Consider the following 27,842-nt stretch of genomic DNA (forward strand, 5'->3'; position numbering starts at 1 on the left):
TCAACTCCCAGAATTCCTCAGACAGCTACCTTAAAGTCGCCGAGGTTGACAAAAACTGAGTTAGTGTTTGCCTGTGTTAAACAATTTTTTGAGTGGGATTAAAAAAAAAAGAACAATTTTGATGGTTAGAGATGGTCTTCTTATTCATGGGATTTTGATACCGGTGTAAAACTGTGAAAAAGGAAGGATTTATATCCCCCCCCCAAAAGGATGCAAATGACCAGCTGTCTACAAGGAATATAAATCCTTCCATTCCCCACTATCCTGTCAGAGCTGAAGAAGCTTCTTGGATGAGAAGCGAAACGTCTTCGAAAGAAAAAACAAGAAAGTCCAGTTGCCTCCAGAAAAAAGCACATTTGGGACGATCAGGACCTGGATGACTGAGAATCTCTACAGGGTTATGAATAAAGACACCTTGAGTCTGTGGGTATTGGGGGCTTTGATTCTGGTGGGCAAAGTAATCTGTTTCCTCCAATGAGGACTTCTTTCCAAGAGTTTTCTCTAATGATCAGAATAACAATGGGGTGGAGATGGTTGGAGTAAGTCTTGCATCCGCTATTCTTGCAATACAATACAATACAATAGTAGAGTTGAAAGGGACCTTGGAGGTCTTCTAGTCCAACCCCCTGCCCAGGCAGGAAACCCTATACCATTTCAGACAAATAGCTATCCAACATCTTCTTAAAGACTTCCAGTGTTGGGGCATTCACAACTTCTGGAGGCAAGCTGTTCCACTGATTAATTGTTCTAACTGCCAGGAAGTTTCTCCTCAGTTCTAAGTTGCTTCTCTCCTTGATTAGTTTCCACCCATTGCTTCTTGTTCTACCCTCAGGTGCTTTGGAGAATAGTTTGACTCCCTCTTCTTTGTGGCAACCCCTGAGATATTGGAACACTGCTATCATGTCTACCCTAGTCCTTCTTTCTCTTAAGCTAAAAATACCCAGTTCCTGCAACCGTTCTTCATATGTTTTAGTCTCCAGTCCCCTAATCATCTTTGTTGCTCTTCTCTGCACTCTTTCTAGAGTCTCCACATCTTTTTTACATCGTGGCGACCAGAACTGAATGCAGTATTCCAAGTGTGGCCTTACCAAGGCATTATAAAGTGGTATTAACAATTCACGTGATCTTGATTCTAACCCTCTGTTGATGTAGCCTAGAACTGTGTTGGCTTTTTTGGCAGCTGCTGCACACTGCTGGCTCACATTTAAATGGTTGTCCACTAGGACTCCAAGATCCCTTTCACAGTTACTACTACTGAGCAAGGTATCACCTATACTGTACCTGTGCATTCCATTTTTGTTGCCTAAATGTAGAACCTTACTCTTTTCACCATTGAGAAGTTGAAAACTTGCTGAAGGCTGAAGCCATGAAACTGTAGCATGACCAACATACACGCAGAAAGCATGCTTGTCACACAAAGTAGGTATCGGGTCTGAAATCCCACCTGCAAGACCTGAAAGGTCAAACAACAACAGCAACAACAACAACAAGTCCAGCAATTTAGACTGTGCCTAGACCTTCACGCAGGGATGGAAACCGAAAGACCTATCAAGTGCCAAATGAAAGCCAGACCTTTATTTTTTTCAGTAATGGAAAACAGCATTTGGCTCCTATGCTGGAATTTAGGGTTATTCACTCTAGTCCAAACCGGAAAAAAGGAATTTCCCTGGAAAAAATAGAAGTGAGAATTAGCTATGTAGCCAGAGTAAGTGCAAAAACTGAAAAAAACTCACCTCAAAACAAATGTGAATTAAGCCCATAGAATTAAATGGGTGCTTCCTATAAATATTTCTAATGAACATATAGATCTGTTTTCCCAGATTGTGTGTGTGTGTGTGTGTGTGTGTGTGTGTGTGTGTACACACCCATGATATATGTATAATATAAACAATGAATTGTCTTAAACCTAATCCTAGCTTAAACGTTCAGTAAAAAAATGTCTGTATCCCTACCTCTAATTTCTTTCTTTCTCTTTCCCTTTTTCTTTAAATGAAGGGAAACATGCTTCAATAAAAACCAAAACTTTTTTTCTCACAATGTAAATACAAATCCCAGTAGCATTAATATTTGGACCAGGTCATACATTCTTACAAGTCCTGTAAAATACCAGGACTATACAATCGCTCTAATTTGGAAGAAATATTCAGAGAAATACTAGAGATCCTTGGAATAAATCCATTTGCTCAAGATGAAAAAAGTTAAGGAAATCAGGAAAGCTTTCCATAGCCTTAAGATTTCTGCTGAATCTAATATCCAGAAAAATAACATTCAGATCCTAATTGTATTTATTTCTGCACACATGCAATTTGGATAACACCTAGGCATTGGTAGAATTAAATCACCAATTTCAAGGAAGGTTTAGGTTTATTAGGTTTAGGTTTATTTGGATTTATATGCCGCCCTTCTCCAAAGGACTCAGGGCGGCGTACAACATTAAAAACACACATCACAAAAGTTAAAAAAAGATTAAACCCAATTCCAAAAAGACCAAACCGATTTTTTTAAAAAAAGAAACAGTACATTTAAAATAAATTAACATTAACAGGCCAGGCCGGCTTGCTGGAAAAGCCAACTTTTTAGGGCACGTCGGAAGGACCGGAGGTCAGGGATTATGTGGAGCTCCGGGGGCAGCTCATTCCAGAGGGAAGGCGCTCCCACAGAGAAGCTTTAATATATGCCACCTTTCTCACAAATAAACATCTGATCTCAGTTAGTTTAAACCCAGTTTCCCAGTTTCTCCTAGAGACCATGATTTTATTTGAAGGCCTGTCTGCCCCATATCCATTTTAAAGGTCAAGAACTACAGGTAGACAGAACATCATTAACAGGCAACCCTCCTCCTCCTCCTTCTCATTGGTTCCTTTCATGTGAAATGCATAGGGCAGCAAGTTTCTTCCAATGAATCTATCCACAACAGCGTCTTCAGCTTCTTCACATTTGATGTCTACTGTCCATAGGTTATCTTTTAATGTCTGACGCCAAGGGTTGCGTGGTCTACCTTGTCTCTTTTTCTCCCAACCGGCTCCCATCATGCAGCATATTTTTTGGATATCAATGTTTTGGCAAGTGAAGAATATGTCTAGCTATACACATTCAATGTTCCATTACAATAGTCTGCAACTTCCCAGATTGACCCTGCTGCAAAATTTCCTCATTGGTGACATGTTCGCTCCGAGTGACACCCAGAATTCTCCACAGGAAATGTAGGTGGGGCTCATGGAGTTTTTGTGCTGTGCGTGCTATTATTACCCTTGTTTCACAGCCCTAACGAATAATACCCACTTGGGCCAATCAGCCCGCTTTTTTTTACAGACTATGACATGTAAAGCAATCTTGGGTGCCCAAAGGATAGTGCATGTAGTGCTTCTGCTGCACAAGCTGCATCGCATGCTGATTCCAAGTCCAATTCAAAGTGTTGTTATGACCTCTAAAACCCTACATGGCATGGGACCTGGTTATCTGTGGAACCTTCTTCATTACATCAGCCCATCCCACCCTTAAGGCAGGGAAGGTATGCTGTGGATCATGGTAAATCATTCCAACTGCTGGAGTCCAGGAAGAGAGCCTTCTCTACCATTGGCCTTGCTGTTTGGAACTGTTCTGACCGAGGCTTCCTGAGAGCCTGAAGCAAACTCTTTTTTGTCCCAACAAAAATCCCTTTTATTAATTTACTGTGAAATCTGCTCATTCACATCCAGCAAAGTCTTTCAAGGAAGGATTTACAGTCACAGATCTTATCTGGCTTGGAGAGCTGACAGGCTGATATCTGCAAAACTTGGCCAGAAGACTTGGAGAGTCATGAACCAATTAAATGAACTAATTGTCTCCTGCAAACTCCACTCCCCCTTCGCTCCTATTTTATTTCCTCTGGGAGGGGCCATTCATCGTCCACTTGTGGCCTTACTTCCAAGTCGACCTCTGTTCTTTAGCTGTTTCCTTTGTCTGGCAATTCTGAACATGCACACACTGGGAACAGGCTCCAGCTGTTCATCTGCCTCACTGATGTCTGATTCTGAAGGCAGCTGAGAACTGGCATACGGCCAGTCCTCTGGCATAATAATAATACTTTATTTACAGTCACAGACCAAAACACGACCACTACAAAAGAGACACAGCAGCCAGTCACCAAAACCCCAACTTTTTTTATTATTATTATTATTTATTATTCATATTTATAGACCGCCCCCTCTCCCGAAAGGGACTCGGGGCGGTGTACAGTCACTAAAATACGTTATAAAATACATACAAAACAGTTAAATAATTAAATACATAGGTGGAGGAGGTTGCAAGACTGTACATAGAATAATAAATATTAAATATAGTATATAGTGTATTAAAAACTTTTTAAAACCCCAAACCCAATTAAAATGAATAAATCCCCGGGAGGTAGAACTAAGAAAGTGCCAGGCCAGCTGATTGAAATAGGTGAGTCTTTAACTTTTGCCGGAAGGAACGGAGGTCGGTGGTAGTTCGAATGTCAGGGGGGAGGTCATTCCAGAGGGTTGGGCCCATCACAGAGAAGGATCTACTCCTAGGTGTCGCCCGCTGGCATTGACTAGCAGACGGCACCAGGAGGAGCCCCTCTCTGTGTGAGCGGATAGGTCGCAGGGACGTGTGTGGTAGGATGCGATCCTGCAGGTAACTAGGTCCACTGCCATGGAGCGCTTTAAAGATGGTGATCAATACCTTGAAACGCACCCGAAAGGCCACAGGTAGCCAGTGCAGCTCGCGCAGGAGAGGTGTTACATGGGAGTAATGTGTACTTCCCATAATAACCCGCGCGGCTGCGTTCTGAACTAGCTGCAGTCTCCGGACGCGTCCCAAGGGAAGCCCCATGTAGAGAGCATTGCAGTAGTCCAGGCGAGACGTCACCAGCGCATGAGTGACCGTGCGCAGGGCACTCCGGTCCAGTAGGGGGCGCAATTGGCGCACCAGGCGAACCTGGTGGAACGCCCCCCTTGCCACGGCTGCCACATGGTCCTCCATTGACAGCCGGGCATCAAGGAGGACGCCCAAATTGCGCGCCCGCTCCACAGGGGACAATTGTTCGCCCCCTATGGCCAGCGATGGAGTCAGCTGGCTGAACCGAGGCGCCGGTAACCACAGCCACTCGGTCTTGGAGGGGTTGAGTTTAAGTCTGTTGTCCCCCATCCAGACCCCGACGGCTTCCAAACACCGGGACATCACTTCGACAGCCTCGTTGGGGTGGTTTGGGGTTGAAATATACAGCTGAGTATCATCAGCGTAAAGATGGTACTCAACCCCAAAACCACGGATGATCTCACCCAGCGGCTTCACATATGCGTTGAACAGGAGAGGCGAGAGGACCGACCCCTGTGGCACCCCACAAGTGAGTGGCCTCAGGGACGATCTCTGCCCCCCTGTCAACACACATTGCTTCCGGTCGGAGAGGTAGGAGCCGAACCACCGCAAAACGGTGCCTCCGACTCCCATCCCCTCCAACCGGCGCAATAGGATACCATGGTCGATGGTATCAAAAGCCGCCGAGAGGTCTAATAGGACCAGGATAGAGGAGCAACCCCTATCTCTGGCCCTCCAGAGATCATCGACCAACGCGACCAAGGCTGTCTCAGTGCTGTGCCCGGGTCGGAAGCCGGACTGGCGTGGGTCTAGATAGTCGGATTCGTCTAGGTGTCACGGGAGCTGCTGCGCCACCACATTCTCGACAACCTTCGCCAAAAAGGGGAGGTTGGAGACTGGACGATAGTTAGCTAGCTCCATTGGGTCGAGCGCAGGCCTCTTGAGCAAGGGTCTCACCACCGCCTCTTTCAAGGCGGTTGGTAAGTATCCCTCACTCAGTGAGGCGCTCACCAGGCCCAGGAGCCAGCCTCGTGTCACCTCCCAGGCTGCCAGTACCAGCCAGGAGGGGCACGGGTCCGTTAAACAAGTGGTGGGTCGCAGCCGTCCACGCAGCCTGTCCAAATCCTCGGGGGCAACAGAGTCAAACTCCTCCCAGAATGGTCCCTCAAGACTCACTGTTGGCGGCTCGTCTGGTCCACTGACGGAGGTCCACCCGCTCCGGATCTGATCGATTTTGTCCTGAAGATATTCCCCAAACTCCTCTGCTCTACCCTGTAAGGGTGTCTCCCGCGCCCCCTGCGATAAGAGGGAGCGAGTCACCCTAAACAGGGCGGCAGGGCGGTTATCCGCGGACGCAATAAGAGCAGCACAATGTCTACGTTTGGCCGCTCTTATTGCCACAAGGTAAGTCCGCAAATAGGCTCTTACCTGTGTTCGGTCAGATTCGGAGCGCGAGGATCTCCACCTGCTCTCTAGACGTCTCCTGTGGCGCTTCATCACCCTGAGCTCCTCAGTGAACCAAGGAGCCCGGGTGGGTCGATGCCGCAGGAGAGGTTGCAACGGCGCAACCCGGTCCAAGGCCCCAGTCGTCGCCCTATTCCAGGCAGTCACTAGGTCCTCGGAACGGGAGCGGGACAAGGCTACCGGTATTGGCCCAAGCTCCGTCAGGAATCTATCAGATTCCATCAGGTGCCTGGGGCGGTACCAGTTTATAGAGTCTGGTTCCGCCTCCTCGCGGTGGGGGATAGCGCCAGGGAAGTCCAGCCGGAGGGATGAGTGGTCTGACCATGACAGGGGCGTGATAACTAAATCCCCTATTCCCAGATCACTCGTCCACTGTTCAGATACAAAAATGAGGTCCAGTGTGTGGCCCCCTTCGTGAGTGGGGCCCTGCACTAATTGGGTCAGGTCCATGGCCGTCATGGAAGCCATGAACTCCCGAGCCACCTCGGAAGCCGCTCCCGTTGACGGCAAGTTGAAGTCCCCCATGACCAGAAGTCTGGGAGTCTCAACTGCCGTCGCTGAGATTAGCTCGAGGAGCTCGGGCAGGGCTGCTGATGCATAGCGAGGAGCCAAGTATACAATCAGCAAGCCCCACTGCCTCCCTGGGCCCCAACTCACACCAAGGGACTCACACCCGGGTATCTGAGGAACAGTGAACTCCCTCGGCTCTAGGGGAGGATTCAGCTCTCTCCTCTAATGGTCACAGCTCTCAAGAAACACCTGGAAACCTGAGAGGTGATGTACGAGGAGACATCCCCAAGGCAATGCACAAACAAATCACAGCCATCAGGACCAGAGGGGACGATTTCAGGAAGAGACAGTAACCTAGCTCTGTCCGCGCTATACATAGGGCAAAATAGAAGGACATGCTCCGCTGTCTCAACCTCGGCTCTGTCACAAGGGCACAGCCGCTTATTAATCAGGAGCCTCTTGTAACGACCATCCAGAAGTGCTGAGGGCAAGACATTGAAGCGAGCCAGGGAAAAAGCTCTTCTATACTTGGGAATGGTTAGGGTATAAAAATAGGAAGCCTTTCTCAATCCATAGTTATTAACTTGGTTGAGAGTCAGGGGGGAGCAAGTTTTATTGGCTCTGGCTCGTAGATATTGTAAATCAATGTCCACAAGTTCTCTGGCATATGGCTCTGGCCCCCGCTCTGCCTCCAACACAGAGCTCTCATCATAGCCTTCCCCATACTCCAGGACTGGCCCATGTTCCTCCTCAACCTCCTCACTGTCCGAAACTCCTGCCAGCTTTGCTGGCTGCTGGCAGGCCACAACAGGAACATTCTCCCACCTCTCCAAAGATTAGATAGGCGCGGACTCTGTGGCCTTTCAGAAATGTCTAAAAATCTGCCTCTGCTACCTTGCCTGGGGCTCACAGAAGAGTACCCAGCCATGGAGCTGATTACTGCCTTAATAGGCCCTACCTGTGCCTTATAATTAACATTTAATGTTGAATTTTAACTATCTTTTCCTCTTTTATAAATTTCATGTATGGTTTTTATGTTATAATGTTTTACTTTACTTGCACGCAGCTCGGAGTCCCTCTGTGAAGGATCTGGGCTGTTTCTAATTTGATAAGTGAATAAATGTTGCTGCATTAGTAGAAGGACCTTCTCACACCCATTTTATCCATAGGGGGATTGTTCCCAACCTTCTCCCAAAGGACCAGAACTAAACATGGAGCAGCATGTGTAGTAGAAAGGAATGGGATCTTAGGTGATAGGATAAACTGTATCATGCGCTTCAAACTGGAAAAAATGAATGCCAACATTTAAATCAAGAACACCTTGCATCAAGGGAGGCGTCAAGGACGTTTCTCCTGATGTGCTATTTTGGTATATAATTTCATTCTGCTGCATGAATGGATTTTGCTAAACTCTTATTGCTTACTGAAAAACAGCTGTCACCATTTCGCTATCGAGAAGCAATCTTTCAGAATGAGAAGCAGAGTTAGGGGGACCTCATAGTCCTTTCATGAATATATTGTTTACAGTATTACTAAACAGTTGTTTCAATCTAATTTCCAAGATGGCATTCAATCTAACATTAGTTTATCTTTTTGGGGATGGGGAAGGGAACTTAGCTTTGGAGAATATACAGCGACGACGATGTATTATGTATATATGCATAAAAAATGGTTAACTAAATTTAAGCAAAAAAGATTGCCTCCTCTCCCCAAATTCATCTTCCTTGGAGAGAGAGGGGGGGAGAGATTTCAACAGAGACCCCATGAGTTTTTTTTTCATTTTTGTAGCTGAAATCTGTATTTAGTCTTAAGTCTGGCAGAACTATCTACTCTTCTCCAAAATTACAAATATCTTTTTTTAAATGACACCAGCCATTTGTCTCATCAAGAGGTCACAGTCTTCTGTAGCTCCTGTCTCGAAGCCAAAAGAAATTTAGAATGAGTTCTTTCATCTGACCTTCACCTACACAGGACTGATTAAAGTTGGCTCGGTTTTGTTGGGATTCATAGTTTTGTTCCCGAGAGTCCTTCATTTACAACAAAGCTGTCAATTTGCTGGCTGCAACCAATCCCCTGCTCAGCCCATTTTAGTGAATCACCCCAGAACGTGTAACATTTTCACAGGAGGCAAATGATTAACTTTAGACAACTTTCTGTATTTTAAGAAAAGAAATTAGAAAAGAAATAAGTGAGATAAAATGAAAGGTTTTTTTTCCCATAAAGCTTCTGCCTCCATATGGAAATATCTTTCAAAAGGAGAGGCAAAAATTCTATCCCTGTGCCCCATCCTTAAAGTACTTGTAATAATAATATTTTAAAAAATGACTACAGTGGAAAAATGTGTGCCTCCCATCTCCTTGATTTATAGAATGAATGCACACACTAGGTGTATCCCTCAAAAGCTATTTTGGTGGATATTTTTCCAACTGGCCAGCTAATCATACTGTGATGCAAAACAGATCTCTGCTTTCAGTAGCAACAGGAGGTAGTGAATTGGTTCTCATTGGCCACTGGGTCCATCTCATCCCGACTTGCACTGAACACATAGTCCTCTTCCAGCTACTGTTTGATAGCAGTCTTTTCAGATTTTCAAAGGAAATCACTGAGAAAGGTAGGGTTGGGCTAGAAGACCTCCAAGGTCCCTTCCAGCTCTATTCTGATTCTGATTCTGATTCCTAGATCTTTCTAACAACCTTTCCAGCTCCATTCCAGCTCTATTATGATTATGATTCCTACATCCCTCTGGCCAATCTGCTCAAGATACCATAGTTATAAGGAAGCGTGGGAAGTTTGATATCAAAATATATTTTATTCTTTATACCGTTGCTATCTTCCCTTAAAAGTTAACAGAATCCACCATGGACTGAGAAAGAGAGCCTCCCCTAGATAATTGACAGTCAAGCTGAAACTAAGCTAATCAAGTAAAAAAAAAAACCAAAGGGGGGATCTTTTGCTCAAACTTCCTCAAAAATCCCAAATACGTTACCCAGCCCTAATCCACATATCGAAAGAGAAGGTCTGCAAAACACAAATAGAGTTCATTAAATTGGTCTCCCAGCGGAACTGCATGTTCACAAGAATACACACCATACACCCACGCCCCCCAAGTGTCACCCTAGAATCAGCATGTACATGCTGCCACACCCAGCACAAGCTCCCCTATAAAAGCATCCTGCTGTACCCCACTTCCCTGCAGCTGCTCCCAAAGCAAGCCCCCTTGGTTTTGTGGAATAAATATTTCTCCTTTCCTCAGAGCTGTCTGGGTTTCATTTTTATTTATTCTTGTGCAACCTCACCTCGAGATGGAACCCCAAATATTAGGGGACCTATACGTGGGTATAGGTCCCCTTATATTTGGGACACTTATATACCAGGGACATGGTGGTTCAGGGGCTAAGACACTGAGCTTCTCGATCAGAAAGGTCGGCAGTTCAGCGGTTCAAATCCCTAGCGCCGTGTAACGGAGTGAGCTCCCGTTACTTGTCCCAGCTTCTGCCAATCTAGCAGTTCGAAAGCATGTAAAAATGCAAGTAGAAAAATAGGAACCACCTTTGGTGGGAAGGTAACAGTGTTCCATGCTCCTTCGCCATTTAGTCATGCCAGCCACATGACCACAGAGACGTCTTCGGACAACGCTGGCTCTTTGGCTTTGAAATGGAGATAAGCACTGCCCCCTAGAGTCGGGAACGTCTAGCACATATGTGCATGGGGAACCTTTACCTACACCTGGCTATAATTTGTGTTACCCTATTTATGTAAAAGAAGAGGCAACTGTTTTGCTTATGTCCACTTCCTCCTGACTTCAATCCACATGTGGTTCCCACACCTCCCACAATGACTTTGGCCCTTGACCCCAAAATAGATTATGCCCCATGATTTATGGTGCATAGCAATTGCATATAGATCCCATGCAGAGTTGGCATTCTGCCCTCCTAGGTCTTGTTGAAAATGATCCGAGGTTGCACAGCAGCCGCCTTGATAAATCACCTCCAGTGGTCATTCCTGCATCATTAAAAGGAATATCAGATGAATCGAGTGTCTTGAAAAAAGAGCAGGCACAACCTGCTACCTGTTAATATATGTTTGTTGCCCAGCATGCAGCATTCTTATATGCTTGAGGATTAGCTTCAATAATTTCCAACTCCAAAAGGACAGCTATAAATATCTTGAAATGAAACATGTTATTTGTGCTGGTGCCATCACATGCACTTGTTTAGGTCTCTGACTGCTAACTGGAAACATCTGTTCCTGTAGAAGCTGACTGTTTCATGGCAGCAAGTAGGTTTCCCAGGGTGACTCAAGTGTAGAATGGCAACATTTGACAAGTTTCAGGGGTTGGTTTCTGGGCTTGGGGGGGGGAGATACGGGGGAAATGGGGGAAAAAATGGTATCATGCTTGTTTTTGGTTTTAAAAAGCAACCATCTGTCTCTAATGAAGTTTATATAATAACACACCACAAGCTGCAGCATCATATGGAAATGGAAGTTCTTTCATAATCTCCATTTCCTCTATCTCCAAATCTGATCCAGATCATAGTCACTATGAAGCGTTCGAACAGAAGTTAAGTCATTTTGGTGGAGACAAGTGCATTCCAAATCAGCATCAGATCATATGAATATGTTCTGGCCTATTAATAAATAAATAAATAAATAGGCTTCCTGAGATAGTAAAAAGCACATGCTTAGTCCCAAAAACCCTCTTTTTATTTCAACGGCTGTGAATTATGTTCATTCACAGCCCGTAACGAGTCACAAATAGTTGTAAAGAGTCCGACAGAAGTTTGCTAAAGTCTTTCGGGATAAGGCTGAAAAGCACCCACCTTTATCTCCCTTGAAACGCTGCCAAAGACCTAATTGACAATTAGCTTTGCAAGACAACAGAGAGCACACAGTCAAAATGGAGCTTCAGACTTGTTCAGACTGACCAGAACAAACGAAGTTGCTTTCTGCAAAGGCTCATGTGCTTGTTCTTGCCTTCTGGCAGCTCTGCACATGCGCACACTGGGAACAGGCTCCCCCTGTTCCTCTGCCTCACTGATGTCCAATTCTGTAGGCTGTGGAGGATGCACATAACTCCCAGATGGCCCTGGCCACCTCTCTGCCTCCAACGCAGAGCTCTCGTCCGAGCCTTCCCCAGCCTCCAGGACTGGCCCATGCTCCTCCCCAACCTCCTCACTGTCCGACTCTGCTGCCAGTTCCACAGTCCGCTGGCAGACCACACAACAGAATAGATGAACAAACACCCAATTCCTTTTCCTGAAATACTTAAAATCAGGTGCATTTAAGCTAACATGACATGGATCAAGACTAAGCTGGAGTCACATTAACTGGCAGAAGCACAGAGTGTCTCTAGCAACTATGTCCATATTTTTGGAACAATATTTGCATGATACCTTTTCAGATGTCAGGAATCACAGAGAAAGGGTATGTGCATGAGTCACAACTCCTCTTCCTATTTCTTCTGAATCTCTCAAGTACTGAAATGAAACGAGGTACCAGAAATTAATTTTGGAATCACACCATATATTCCACTGGTGGGCATCTGTGGGCTCCAATAAGTCCTCACCATCTTTGGGCTGATGGGCATTGGATGTGCTTCTTTTTTTAAAAAATAAAGTTTTTAAAATTTTTACAATTATAGGTATAGGTCACATTATTATTATTATTTTAACATTCATAATTCTTATACATTTGTCATTCTATTTATAGAATTGTAATATTCCATTCGGGTTGTTTTGTTTACCATCCCTCACCTATTTTGACACTACCTTCTTCTCCCTTTCTTTTCTCCCTCCTTCCCTTCTCTACTTCCTTCCTCCTTTCTCTTCCTTCTTCCCTTACCTCTACCCTCCTCCTATCTTCCTCTTCCCCTTCCTACCCTCTCTCCTTCTCTCCTTCTCTCTTTCATCTTCCTCTCCTCCTCTCTCTTCCTTCTCTTCCTCTCCCCTCCTCTCTTCCTTTCTCTTCCTCCCTCCCTTCTCTACTTTCTTCTTTCCTCCTCTCCGTTCTCTTCCTTCTTTCCTTACCTCTCCCCTACTTCTCTCTCCTACCCTCTCTCCTTCTCTCCTTCCCCCTTCCATCTTCCTCTCCTTCTCTCTTCCTTCCCTCCTTTTCCTCTCATTTTCCCTCTCTTCCTTTCTTTTTCTATTGCTGCAGGTGTCTCTTCCAGCTCTTAATTTCTATTTTCTTGGGGTGGTATTTCCGCAAACCCAAAAATCTTTGTATATCCTTTCTTGTTCCTTTTCCTTCTCTCTCTTTTTTTTAAAAGAAAAAAGAAAAAAAAGAATATTTTTCTCTTTTTGGATCAAAGACAGACAACACATAACATATAGAACCTTCTTCAATCACGTACAGCATGTCGTTTGGTTGCAAAGTTTTTGTGCATCACTTCCATAGTCATCACTTTCAAATGTATGTAAGATCACAAAATATCAATCTAGTATATACGTATACATTATTATCATTATCAGTCCAGTATATTATATAAAAATTATTATAATTATTAAACATTCATTTGACTATAAATTGCTTTTACATCCTTTTGTATGAAATATCCTAAATTTGAAGTAAAACTATACAATTGCATTCCATTAAATCCTCCTAAGATCATCCAATAACATTTCATCTTTCTAACATATTCTAAATAAAAATTAATTATATTTAATAACAAATACTTTTAAATCTCCTCTCATAGTCCGCATTTGCAGATTATATAACATTTCATATCCTCAAGCTAGTGTGTGTGTGTGTGTGTATTATTATCATTGTTACTCATTTATATGACTATATATAATACTCTAAATTTAACTACGTTTGACTTAATTTTTATTGTAAACTTTCATTACATCAACCTGTGTCTTTCCAGTAGTAGTGCAGCTTTATATCTCGTGCCATTTGTGGAATTAATACTTTGGTTGTTTTCTTAGTAAGTCTTTTATGGACTTCTTTTCGCAATTTGTTGCTCGTTGCATATCTTATGAGCACTCGAAACCCTCTATCTATTCCTTCCATCAACTTATATTTGGTTATCACTGATGTTTCTGTCAAGATTTCTCTCATTACTTCCATCAAATTTTCTCTTTTTTCTTCTTCTGTACTTTGAGGTCTGAGATAGAGTTCCAATCCACCTATCTCCTGTTTCCATAGTCCGCTCTTACTATTTCCGACCACACTCAATTTGCTGTCAGTATCAACAACTTTCTTATCTCTTTGTTCCTTTTTTCTTTCAACTTTTGAAACTTTGTCCTCAACTTTCTTCCTTTGATAAATGGCCTCAATTTTTCCATCTCTTTTTGCTGTTCTTTGTTCTGCATCCTCCATTCTCATCTCAATTTTCTCTGTTATTACTAATATTTTTTTTAATTTTAAACATAATCATTTGCAATATTAATGTTTTTTTTTCATGTTGCGCCATCCTTCCAATTTATAAACACTGCCATTATAACATTCAAGGCTTTTGTTATATTCCAAACAAGTTCATTATAATCTTTCAGGTCAAGGCTTTGTCTTCACTGCAGTCCAGCAAATGATAGAGATTCCAGAAGAGAACCTGTGTAAACAATCTGTGCTCTTTCCACTATCACTCTCAATAAACAAACTGAATAGCCTTGAAGTGTAACTCCAATGATCAAAGGGAAGAGAAAAGAAACAGTATTTCCACTGCCTCTAAGTGGCAGTGTTACTTTTTTTTCTCTGCTGTTACAGCCTTTTTTAAATACCAGAGTTACGGAGAAAAATTCTTAGCAAAAAAACAATCCAGTCAAATGTTGTAAAAAAAAAAGAAAATTTTAATCCACAAGTATATATAAAAGAAATAAAAATAAAAGAAGAAAAAGTAGTAGAAGAAAAACTAACCCTTCCAATTTAAAAAACAGAAAACATTTGTAGAAATTCCATTCGTAAAAAGAGAAATTAAAAAAGGGATAACGCACTAAGTTTGTGTAGCTTATTTTTGCCACTTATTTTCTTTTATCTTCAAATTTAATCTACTTTTAATTTTCTTTCGGTAGTCTCTTTTCTTATAATAAAATTTCCTCTTCCACGTTCTTTCTTTCCATTCCGGAGCTGTCCCAACTTCTGCAGCTTCAAGGCTGGGTTTCTGTCATCGGAAATAAGAGTTTCTCCTGGATCAATCAGGGACTTTGCGGTGTCCCTGAGATCGGCAGGACACGCTCTTCTCTATCACCATCTCTTCAGGACAGTTTAGGTCCAAAAGGACTGTCCAGGGACAGAAATATCAACTGCGATCTTGTAGCTCCAAGATCGCATGTCGTATCATCGCAACGTTAGCTCCTCCTCTCCGGCATTGGATGTGCTTCTTCATTCAACTGTAACTTCACTGGTAGGACAACTTTTCTGCCTATTTTAGGATTCATGAGCTGTTATTTTGAGCTGATAACAGTAGCTAAGTCTTTCTGCCACTTTTATGGCTTGCTAAAAAGAGAGGAAAGAGTGTGAGGATTTTTGTATTCTGACAGTTCGTGTAGGTGCAGATTTAGAAATGATTAGTGCACTTAAAATAAAAACACATCTCAGTATTTGAAAGATTGAATACACAGCATTCATGAATATTTGATCCATCTACCTTCCAAGTGTAAATGTGCAACTTCAAGGGTTCTATTACTTTCCTTGATGATGATGCCAACCCTGAAATGAGCCTGGATGAAGCCATCTTGGAAGCTCCAGGGTTGCCACACACCAGTGAGAGGGGGGAAATAGTTAGATGGGGTTTTGTAGCCAAAACAATAACGTTTTCCTGTGGGAACCAAGGACATTTGCACAGATAGCTGGCCAGAAGAGGAGACAGTAACCAAGCGACCAGCCAGCACTTGGATTGGACAACGTGACCATTGACTGGGGTGGGGGAAACCTTTACTTTTAATCAGGCGAAAGACATGAGAAAACTCAGAGTCGGCGTTCACTAGTTTGTGCCAATATGATGTATCCAATAAATCATTCTTTGAGGAACTTGCCTGCCTTAGAGGTTTTTTTCCTATGGGTGCATTACTTGGAATGCTTGACAGATGATTCTTTATTACTAAGGGACACATGTTCTCTATAATGTATGATACATGGCCACTGTATACAAGTTAACTCTTTCCTCCAGGAGCATAAGGGAGCATACATGCTCTCCTTCTCTCTTCTAACTTCATAACAACACTATGAAGTAGATTGGGAGGGAATGAGGGAGGTAGAGAGAGACAGAGACAGACTGACTCCAAATCAGGGGTGGGTTCCTGCCAGTTCTAACCTCTTCTATAGAAGAGGTTCCACAAATCTATAGTGCCGTTTAGAACCGGTTCCAGTCCCCCCCCCCATCCACACATCATCAAGATGAAGAGCGAGAGGAGGAATTCTGGGAATTGAAGTCCACAAGTCTTAAAGCTGTCAAGTTTGAACACCCCTGGGTTTTTCTCTCTCTAAAGGGTTAGGGATGCAAAGGTCTTGTAACTTGACAGCTTTAAGATTTGCACACTTCAATGCTAGAGTTCCTGAGCCAACATGACTGGAGGAGGAATTCTGGGAGTTGAAGTCCACAAGTCTTAAGGCAGTCAAGTTTGAACACCCCTGGAGTTTTTTCCCTAAAGAGTTAGGGGTGCAAGGATCTTGTAACTTGACAGCTTTAAGACTTGCGTGCTTCAAATGGCAGAGTTTCTGAGCCAACATTTTGGTTGCTAAGCAAGAGCCTTGTTAAGTGAGTTTCACCACATTTTACAAGTTGGCCATGCCCACCCAGTCACATGACTGGCAAGCCACTCCCACTTGGTCACATGGCTGGCAAGCCACTCCCACCCGGTCACATGGCTGACAAGCCACTCCCACAAAGCAGGCCACACCTACAGAAGAGTTTCTAAAAAAATTTGAAACCCACCACTGCTCCAAATCAAGTAGATTCTATGGCTGAATAAAGATTTGAGCCTAGTCCAACATCTTAACCATTCTACCCATGTTTTCCCCAAAATAAGGCATGGTCTTATTTTCTTTTGACCCCCGAAATAAGCACTTGGTCTTATTTTCAGGTAGGTCTTATTATTTTTGAGGTGCAGGAGGCAGCGAGCATGGTCACCTCATGGCTGCTGCTGTGTTGCAACACTTTCGGGGACATCTTATTTTCAGCGAAACAGGATACCAATCAGAACTGCAAAGCACATCCTCTGACAATATAGACAATATTAGACAGACAGCACTTCTCTTCCTAGAATTCTCAGAGGAACCCTTTAGGTCACACTCTACATTTTTGAGAGAACAGACTCCTATTCCTTATTCAAGGGTTTTTAAATCTCTACTAAACTTTGACAAGGAGACACACTTCCATATTTAGAATAGCAATAGAACTTATATATCACTTCACAGTGCTTTTACAGCCCTCTCTAAATGGTTCAGCATATTGCCCCCAACAATCTGGGTCCTCATTTCACCTCAGAAGGATGGAAGGCTGAGTCAACCTTGAGCCTGGTGATATTTGAACTGCCAAATTTCAGTCAGCCGGCAGTCAGTAGAAGTAGCCTGCAGTACTGCTCTCTAACCACTGTGCCACTGTGGCTCATTTAACGGTTTGAATCCCTGTTGTCACTAGCAGTTAGTGTTCACCCACTTAAAATTATAGCAAAACCAAGCCATGCATGCCAATACTGTTGGTCAACCTGCTGTCAAAACAAGAAAGCTGATGCCCTACCAACTCATTGGGTGTTGTTTCTTTTGCTGTCTGAGTCCTCTGGTGGCTAAGAGCTTGGCAGATGCATTTAACAGCTGTTCTGGAGTTTGTTATAGTCAGAATTATATGTTAGATCTGGCAGGGTTGTTTATTGGAAGCTGAAAGAGTGGAAAAAGTTGATCTTGAGGGACTGGTGGATGGGAATAGAATTAATGATGGGCTTGACACTCGGAAAATAAACCATCAGGGCCAAAAGGCCAGCTAAGCAAACACTACATGGTTCTTCTGTGATGACCAGTGATTTGTATTTAGAACTGGTCTGGATAATGCAAAAAAGAAAGGGAAACAAAGAGAAAAAGGTTGTATGGATAGAAGCACACCTTGAAAGATAGAGGTGGTGAAATATATCACAGTTGATCTGATGTCATTGAATTACTTATCTGTGAAATTACAGTCCATCAGGTATCCTATTCATTCCATAATGTCTACCAATCCTCTACCTGAAATACATCTACATGATGTATGAAGATGTAGTTAAGGCAGAGCAAAGATAAAAACTAAACCACTGGAAAATACAGGAATTAGAACAGATTTATAAAACCAGTCACTGAAATATGTTAAATACAGTTAAACAATAATTAGGTTTATTGGAAATGAATGAATTTCCGCAAAAGATAAAATATGTCAAATAAAATAATTTTGAAAATTCAAACAAACCAGGCATCTCAGATTAGAAAAGAGAAAGAAACAGCAATGGAGAAAGAGGACAAACCGTCATAAACTAAATGGGAAATTACAGAGGAGCTTGCAAAAATATTTAAAGAATTATTATCCAGGCACAAAAGAAATTTGAAAACATATATTAAAAACACAGTGTGTAAAGAATTGATTGGAAAAACATAGCCAAATATTAAGCAAATTTATAACAGCTAAAGAAGCAATAACGAAAATTAAAATTGGTAAGGCACCAAACCTAAATGGTCCTATCTTACAAAATGAGCTCCAAGAACCACTATTGAAGTCAATGAATGACATTCACACAACAAATCTAACCCCAAAAACCTGGAGAGAGGTATATATAATATCAATACACAAAGAAAGGGATGAAGTCAGTGATATAGACCAGGGGTGGATTGCTGCCGGCATTACTGCCAGGTTCGGCGTGTAAAAACATGACTTTCTGGATACAGGTAAATCATATTTTTTACATAATGACCAGTGGATTAATTTAGCAACTGGGTAATGTCTAGCTTTGTAATCAGTTTGTGTGATTTTGCTGCATTCACATATTAAATGTGAAACAGTTTCAACGTGGTCATTGCAAAGTTGGCAATTTGGATTGTCAGTAGATTTTTGTATCTATTATACTTTATTTATTAAACATGAAACTCAGTCAACTGAACATTCAAAAATGCATCACAAATACCATAGGACTGGTGTTAATGATTGATACGGGTTGCTGCCAGTGTCCTAGGTATCAACAAAGTACCTTCTTAAAATGTTCCGAGTAGCGCAGTTTTTTGCAGTTCTGCTGGTGTTATTGCAGGAAGCTGCAATTTGTTGATGTATCTTATAGAATTCTTGGACATGGTGCCAAGTGCCCCAATGACAATGGGTATCCCTGTTACATGTTTCATCCATAATCGGGTAGCTTTGATGGCCAGGTCACGGTATTTTGTGATTTTTTCCAGTTCTTTTTCTTCGACTCTGGCATCTTCTGGTACCGCGATGTCAATAAATTGTACGTTTCGGCCCTCTACAACTGTGATATCTGGCGTGTTGTGCTCCAAATGATGATCCGTCTGTATTCGAAAGTCCCACAAGATCTTCACCTTCTCATTTTCGATAACTTTTTCCACTTTATGTTCCCATGACTTTCTGGATACAGGTAAATCATATTTTTTACATAATGACCAGTGGATTCATTTAGCAACTCGGTTGTGTCTAGCTTTGTAATCAGTTTGTGCAATTTTGCTGCATTCACATATTAAATGTGAAACAGTTTCAAATTTGTTGTTGCAAACTCAGTAGTTTGGATTGTCAGTGGATTTTTGTACCTTCGTTTTCATGGAATTAGTTTGTAGTGCTTGTTCTTGAACAGCGTGTATTAAACCTTCCGTTTCTTTCTTGATGGTTACCATCTTAAGCCATGTCCATGTGAAGTTGTCATCACATTTTCCTTCAATGTTTTTCAAGTGCTGTCCATGCAAAGCTTTGGTTTTCCATCTATTTAATCTGTCATGTATCTGTTGTTGTTGTTATGGTTCAATGATAATCATGATTATAGTGATTGGAATAATTTGGTCAGAAAATTAAGGCTTGACCAAATATTCATTTTAACTGCTTCAATTCTTTCTAACCAAGACAATTTTAAAGTTGTCTGTATTGCAATAATTGCACTTGTATTTTTTTATCCAGATATGTGAATTATTTTATTATTATTTATATTTCATTATTTTATACTTGTTGCACAGACAGCCTGATGCTTAAGGTGAATTTGGCATTTTTATCTACCTATTAAGTTCTTCCCAAGGACCTGGGGAAGGCTGATTTTATTGTATTAAAACTATTGTGGCATATTGTAAGCTGTTCCAAGTAAAATTGCCTTTTGCAATTGACTGATGATGATTTTGCCAATGCTGATGATGTTCAAGTGATGGTCCCTATGTTTTGAAATTGCAACCACAATGCCTCTTACCATTGGTACTATCTTTGCTTCCTTTTGACACAATCATTCTACTGCTATTTGCAGGTCTTTGTATTATCTTCTCCAGTTCTTTCTCTTCTATTTTGCTGTCTCCAGTTACTGCCACACCCACTGTTCAGACTTTTTTTTGTCTTATTGACAATTGTTAAGCCTAGGGTGTTATGTGGCAGGTGCCTATCTGTTTGAATTCTAAAGTCACAGCGCACTTTAGTTTCTTCATTTTCTATGACTTTCTCTATTTTATGGCCCCATCAGTTCTTGCTTGCTAGTATTTCTTGCAGATGTTGCAATTATTATGATTTTGTCGCACAGTCAGCCAGATGTTCAGACTGGATTTAGCATTTTTATCCCTCTATCGAGTCTTTCCCACAGACCTGGGAGAGGCAGATGTTGATATTATTATCATAGTTGATGGATGATGATGGTGATAATGATCTTATGATGAAATGAAGGCTTTGGTCAATATATCTGGCAATGTGCTTATTTTCAAAGTTATCAGCAGCATCTTTTTCTGTGCGAGATGGCTTCAGTTGACAAACCCAGTGGTTTTTTAGATGTATTGATTCTTCTATATCTGCTGCTGATAACTTTAAAATCTAAATTGTTTTGAGAGTTTTATAAAAAACAATAATAATTGTGATTATGGTATGTTATAGCATTCTATGGGAGATCTCTGCTTCTAAGGGCAGAATATTTAAAATAAATGCATCCATGATAATGTAAAAACAGTCTTACTTGACATGAATTCTTGCATTCTGCCTGTTAAAAACTGTCAACAGAGGTAGCCAATCTTACAGTAATAAATTCCATGGGATAATTATTATGGTTTGTGAAGGAGTCATTCCTTTTATTTATTTTGCAGCTGATACCATTCATCTTCCATAAAAGATCTTGGGTTGTATTTTTATAAAGGGTGTTTCTCTCCATCTATCTTCTTAGGTTGTGTAACTTCACAAATGCTTTATTATAAAAGAAGTACAAAAATCCTTGGCGTCACATGATCAATTAGCTGACTTTTATATATTGCCTCTTACAAATCAAATGTGAAATTGAAGCTAAATAGGCAATTTTGGACCAACTGTATTACTATTCCAGAATTAATAATACATATATGTTATAAAATAGAAATTTCTGTATTTCATAATTTTCTACTTAAAATAATATTATACTTTATACATGAAATATATAATGTTATGCCCTGAGACTTACGATATCCAGAGTTTTATTCAATTGGAAACTGGTAGAGTTTAACTTGGACAAACAACAGTCAATTACAGATTGGGTGGTCCATGTCCTACTGGACACCCAGATATTACATGGTTTCCAGAAAGACTGTGGTTTAATTGTGGCTATTTCATTTTGGTTCTGAACACTAAACTATTATTACAGAATATGTATTTACTGGAGAGATAATTGCAACTCTATTAACCACAGCTTGATAGGATTATAATCAATATCATACAGACCACCACTGTAATTGAAAAGATTTTGACATTTGCAATTATCCTTTGCACACTTGTAACTATGTACCTTTATTTCTTTATGGATAAACACCCGCATTTAGCCCTCTTTATTAATCATGCCTCACACATTTTCATTATAAGGTAAGATTATATGTTAATCTCCTTCCCTACCTAAAATACTCTTCAGATTGCAACCTAGTCTTTCACTTTCCCAAACAAATCTTTTTCTTTTTAATTATAGGTAGGTCTTCTGAACATTTTTAGTTCTCTGATTTATTTTGTTTTTATCACCATTAAATTTATTAAATTAATAACACTGTTATAAAATATAAATATATTGCATGTATTCATTTATTTGGGTTGTTATGCTACTTTCTAAACGTGCAGGTCATGGACAAATGAGTTATGCAAACACAAGCTCTGGGAAATTTATTAGTAGTAGCGTAATATAGTACTACAGAAAACACACTTCCATTAAGGCAGAAACTCTGGATGTGTAACAAATGAATTATTATCGTAAGTGTGCTCAAGAACTCAAAGAAATATTCCTTGTGTGCATATTTCAGAACCTAATTCTGGACTGCAAGCCACACTAACTATTAGTAACTTTCTAGTAACAAATTCAAATATTTTTCCTTGATCCAGTAAAATAATTCAGGCAAATCTAATTGTTGAGAAAATACATCTTACTAACTATCAGGGCATTAGCTGTGTAAAAGATCCTTCTTTGTTTCACATTGGTGCCAATAAACATTGTTTTCCCATCATAATCATTGAAAAGAAATAGGAGGAAAAAAGTACTATTCATATTTAATATACTCTTGACTTCATGGGGTTCTACAAAAAATGTGGTATTTTATTCCTTTAAAAAAAATCTTCAATTCTAATTCTCTATTTACCGTAAGTAGCTCTTAAATATCTTGTAGATATTTCAGATATTACTTAATAACATCCATGGCCCTGATTTGGGGCTCAAGGATTTTGCAAACTTTTGGTTTGCGCATGAATATATTGAAGCTGGGTTCAAGCAAGTTTCCACTGAACCACATGGGAACAAATGACAAAACCAGGGACATCCCTGAAAAAACTGAAAAGGATGCTATAACACCAGGCAGAAGGATTTAAAAAAAAAGATTAGGGGCACAGTGGTGTTTTTCTCGTGCCTTTCTGTCAAAAGACATAGTCCAGAAAGACAGAGAACACTGGATATCACCAGCTTGGGTATCTTTGATGGTACCCAAGATAACAGTTTGGACATATTTCCAAGATGAGGGACTCCTGGCAAGAGATGAGCTATTTCCCAAGCACTGGAAAGAATGAGATTGAAATTGGTTTGGCAAATGCAATCCAAGAGAGTCAGACAATCTAGGTTTCTAATGAGTCTCAGTGTAGTTTTAATTTTTTGTTTTGTTTTAGGGCTGTGATGGTGAATCTATGGCACTCATGCCCGAAGTGGCACACGGAGCCATGTCGCTTGGCATGGGCATTGCCACCCGTATCTCTTCCGGGTTTCTGGCGCACATGATGATCAGCTGGCCTTCACGCGTGTAGCAGTGCTGGAAACTGGAAGAACTGGTCTTCCATTTTCCGGTGTAAGCATGTGTGTTGGCCAGTGATCATCGTGCTTGCATGCGTGCCATTAACTGGAAGAGTAGCTGGCCGGTGCGCATGCGGTGCTAGAAACCAGAAGTTCATTTTCTAGTGCACGCATGCCTGCTGGGCAGCTCCTGTTCCTGGTTGCGTTACAGATGAGTGTGTGCGCATGCATGGATGCTCCCTTTTCGGCACTCGGTGCCGAAAAGGTTCCCCATCACTGTTTTAGGGTAATCCTTCATTTTTATTTGCTTGCCGCACAGCGATTATTGAATAGATATAGGTGGCAATGCAAATTAGATGAATGAACAATTAAAATCCTGTGAGGCAGGGAGAGGAGTTCACAACATATTGTGTGAGATGGAAGACTGCAACTGGCATGGGGGGGGGATATGTAGGATGAAGAGGACAATGGAGAGAACTTACTTGGTAAATATTGCTGACTTGTGTTTTACCGCTGACCATTATGAAGATAAAATATGCTTTCCTGGCTTGAAAGCAATGTCACAACATACAATGTGCTGTGTGCATCTTTATGCCTATATTAAAAGAGACAAGAAAAGAGATCAGATCTCAGATTGCAATTGAAGTGTGATTATTTTCATTTGGGGGGGGGGGTGCTTCCTTTTTATTTGCAGATTGTCCAGTAAACTAACAAAATTTTGTTTATGGGTAAAACATCTTCTACTAAGGCCATTTGCTCAAAATAATGTCTTTAAAGAATTATTCCAAATGCAACAGCTTTTTGAGGTACAATATTGTTGCCAAAGGGCCTAGTTATATATGTTTCTGGAACTTGTGCTGGATACTTCCAGATGATGCCAGTGGTTCCTGCCACTTCTAATATACATGACAACTCTGAACTAAGCGTTCTCAGCTGTTGGTGACATAAACACGTACAACATTTGGATTTCAACTAAAGATTCCACGATCCCCAGATTCACATATATTATTCTCCTAACAAAAGTTTACTCGTTGCGTATTAGGCAACTCAGAAAGTTAATATTGCTATTCTGGATTTTGAGTATGTGTGTGGTCTGTAGTTTTGTTATTTTGCAGCATTTTCTACAGTATTGCCTTAAAATCATTCAAGAAAACATCTGTATTATTTGGGGTTGAATTATTTGAGTCTACATCTGTTGTTTTCCAGACACAGCATCCTTTCCTTGGAGATGCTAGACTTTGTTCTATGCCTATTGAAATAAGCCTTGATATCTTAAGCACACCAGCCGTGTCTCTGTTAAAAATAATGGCACATTTCTCAAGAAAAAATAAGAATGCTCATAACTAGCTCAAAACATGGTTTTCAACTATCCTTTTTCTGTTTTTAATTTGCAGCCTAAATAAAATAGCATTCTGCTTGCAATTAAACATGCCAGCAGAAATCAGAACCGGAGTTTTATCAACACTAGGATCCAATCCAGAAACAGTCAATTGAGCCAAATTTCACATGAGTTTATGAGCTGAGTTCTTCTCTCTTTTATTAAAGGAAAATATGAAGAGTATTATGACTTTATAAAGTTCTTATAAAATTGTAGAATAACAATTTTGCAAAACCCTAGAGTTTCACAAAAGATCATGATAAAAAAGGCGTCTTTTTTTTTGTTTGTTGCAAATTTGAGCATTCTTAACAGTCCCTTTATTGTGAAGTGGTTGAGAAAGGCTGCTATAGGTAATAACATAGATATATGGGGAGATATAAAATTTCCATTAAAATTTGCATTGATCTTAGATTCCTGGAAGTCAAATGTAATATAAATTTAAGTAATAAGAACAATAAGGATGATATGATAGACTGACACTATTATGAATAATAATGGTCATTCATTGCAGGTGGTCTTCAAGATACAAGAATTCATTTAGTGACCACTCAAAGTTACAATGGCATTGAAAAAAGTGGCATGCTTATCTTCCCAAACTGGTGAATGCCATCTTTAGGGAGCTATGCCCATAATCTTCCTTTTCAACTAGGCCTTCCTCTTTGAATTGATTAATAATGATTAAATATTTTTATCAACTAAGTATACTTGATTTTTTAATTTTTAGCTCCTTGGAAGTTGCTTACTATAAATACACTTCATTATATAAAGTAACAAAATAGTTATGTTTATATTAACCATACTATTATACTGATAAATATTAATATTTGTTGATCAACAAAACTGTCCAACAACATGTCTCTGTAAAGCATCCACATCCGAGATTAATGATGTTATTTCATCATGGATTTATTCAAATGTTGTAGTTTATTTATTTTCTGTGGACATGTTTATAAACATCTGCTCTAGATCACTGGCTTTTTTTCTCCACAACTGATAACAAATGCAAGACACATTGGGGTGGGGGGAAATCACACTACTAAGGAGTAACAGTTACTGTATATTATAAAACAAAGAGATTCTTTACAGAGGAGCACATATTCTTGAAGATTGATTTACTTATATTCATTTATTTAAATTTATTTATTTACTTATTTAAATTGATTACTCCAAAGGACTTTTGACAAGATGTCCAATGTTTGTAAGGAGTTCCCAGAGAACATTCTAACTAGCAAATTAATATGAATAGGATTTTAATATATTTCCTGTATGATCTAGGACACGGGTGTCACGCTGCTGTCATGTGACATTTTGCGACATTTTCCCATTCACGGAGCTGAGTTAGGCATGGCCTGCATGTAACGCATCTGGGTCATGGGCCACCCGTTTGACATCCCTGATGTAGGAGCTTCCTTGAAGTTACACAATTGTAAAGGTCTGAGGATTTCCTGTGACCTGAACACATTTCAGACACTCAGCAAAACCCAACTAAAATCTATCTCTATTGTCTCACCAGGCTTTGTGTAAGCAAGGGAAAAGAGGGACATTAATCCCATAAACCAAACGGACTGGTTATTGGCATGCTGCCACTGTGGTTTGTAAGACATTGCTTACATCTAAACAGAAATCTAGGCAATCATAGCTAATTAAAATGGCTAAACAAACCAGGAAATAAACTCAACTAGTAGGTAAGTAAATTATTACTTCATCTTTTCGTTTCACTCCTTGCTGAATAAGGCAAAAATATCAATGATACCATACTTACTGACAGTGACGTGCGGTGAGGTTTATCGCTGGTGAGGCACTGACATCATCAAATGATCATCATGAAGGGACGACTGTGACAACTTTGATCTTTGCAAGCGTGCAAGCAAAATACCCCAGGATCAGGGTGGCGAGGACAGCAATTCCTTCTGCTGCGCTGCAGAGAAGAGCCATGCTGTGCAGGAGGCTCCTCAGTGCTAGCCTCAGATCAGCGCGAGCCGCGGTCCCATTCCCCTCCTTCCTGAGCCAACATGAAGGAGACCGTGGCTCACGCTGATCTGAGGCTAGCATTGAGGAGCCTCCTGCACACACGGTCCCATTCACCTCCTTCCTGAGCCAACATGAAGGGGACCGTGGCTTGCGCTGATCTGAGGCTAGCTCTGAAGAGCCTCCTGCACAGTGTGGCTCTTTTCTGCAGCACCGTGGAAGGAGTTGCTGTCCCGCCACCGTGATCCTGGGGTATTTTGCTTGCGTGCTTGCAAAGATCAAAGTTGTCACTGTCCTCCCTTTTTTAGAGGCTTTTTTAAGCCTCACCTCAGCAATTGCCTTTTCCCTTTTACATTTTTTTTCTTTTCATGATGAGACAGGTGAGGCTCTGCCTCCCCTGCCTCCCCTGACTGCACGTCACTGCTTACTGTGACTTTAGTATATTAGTTAAAAGAATGCAGAGGTTTGAGAGTTACGAAGATATGGTTTCATTTAGATTCTCTGAGATAAAAAGGAAATGAAAACTAGTTAATTCAATTATAACCCAGTTCCTTTCCCTACTAAGGTGGTAATTTACTGGGTCTTGCTAAATACAGCTTCTAAATTCTAAAGTGTTATATTATGTTATATGCAAAGTTCTGCCTATTGGTTCACTAATAACAAAGTGATATACGTACTTTCAGAATAATCTAAATCCAAGCTACAGAATTTGTTGAATACAGTTGACTTACCCATCTTTCATAGTTTTGTGTATTTACATTATGTAATAAAACTTTATTGGTAGAGTGGTATTTGGAGTTAAAAAACAATGTAATACTTTGTAAAAAAAAAAGTACAGTATTGCCTTTCCCTGGTTTATTATGTTTCAACTTATAACTCTACTCCCAAGTGATTTTGACATCCATAGCGCAAAGCACAGCGGTCTGGCTTATGTACCGTGTTAAGTCAGTGTGCCTTAACCATGATTAAAATAAGCACAGTAGCTAGATTCAAACTTTGCATTAAACCCAAACCAAGCAAACTATACTTCTGAGTTAGAAAAATGGAATCTGCTTTAATTCCTAAGGTGTTTCAGAAGACTCTTGAACTCATGCCAAGAAATGCATTCACCCAGACCTGAAGTTCAGCCATAGCAATAGCACTGAGACTTATATACCACTTCACAGTGCTTTTAACAGCCCTAAGCGGTTTACAGAGTCAGTATATTTCCCCCAACAATCTGGGTCCTCATTTTACCAACCTCGGAAGGATGGAAGACTGAGTCAACCTTGAGCCGATGGGACTTCAACTGCCAAACTCCTGGCAATCAGAAGTAGCCTGAAGTACTGTACTCTAACCAC

The 27,842-nt window shown here is 40.9% G+C and overlaps 1 long non-coding RNA gene across 1 annotated transcript; it reads right to left on the reverse strand.

Annotated features, from left to right (window-relative positions):
- Positions 1–1,528: 1,528 nt before the first annotated feature.
- On the reverse strand, positions 1,529–26,995 carry LOC309391812. Its single transcript, XR_014175336.1, has 4 exons — positions 26,931–26,995; positions 23,639–23,751; positions 12,189–12,272; positions 1,529–1,666 (listed from the first exon to the last, which is right to left on the reverse strand). It is a non-coding gene; the product is annotated as an uncharacterized lncRNA (long non-coding RNA).
- Positions 26,996–27,842: the final 847 nt, after the last annotated feature.

The sequence above is a fragment of the Natrix helvetica genome (genome assembly GCF_964273705.1).
Source record: "Natrix helvetica genome assembly, chromosome: 4".
Classification (NCBI taxonomy): Eukaryota; Metazoa; Chordata; class Lepidosauria; order Squamata; family Natricidae; genus Natrix; species Natrix helvetica.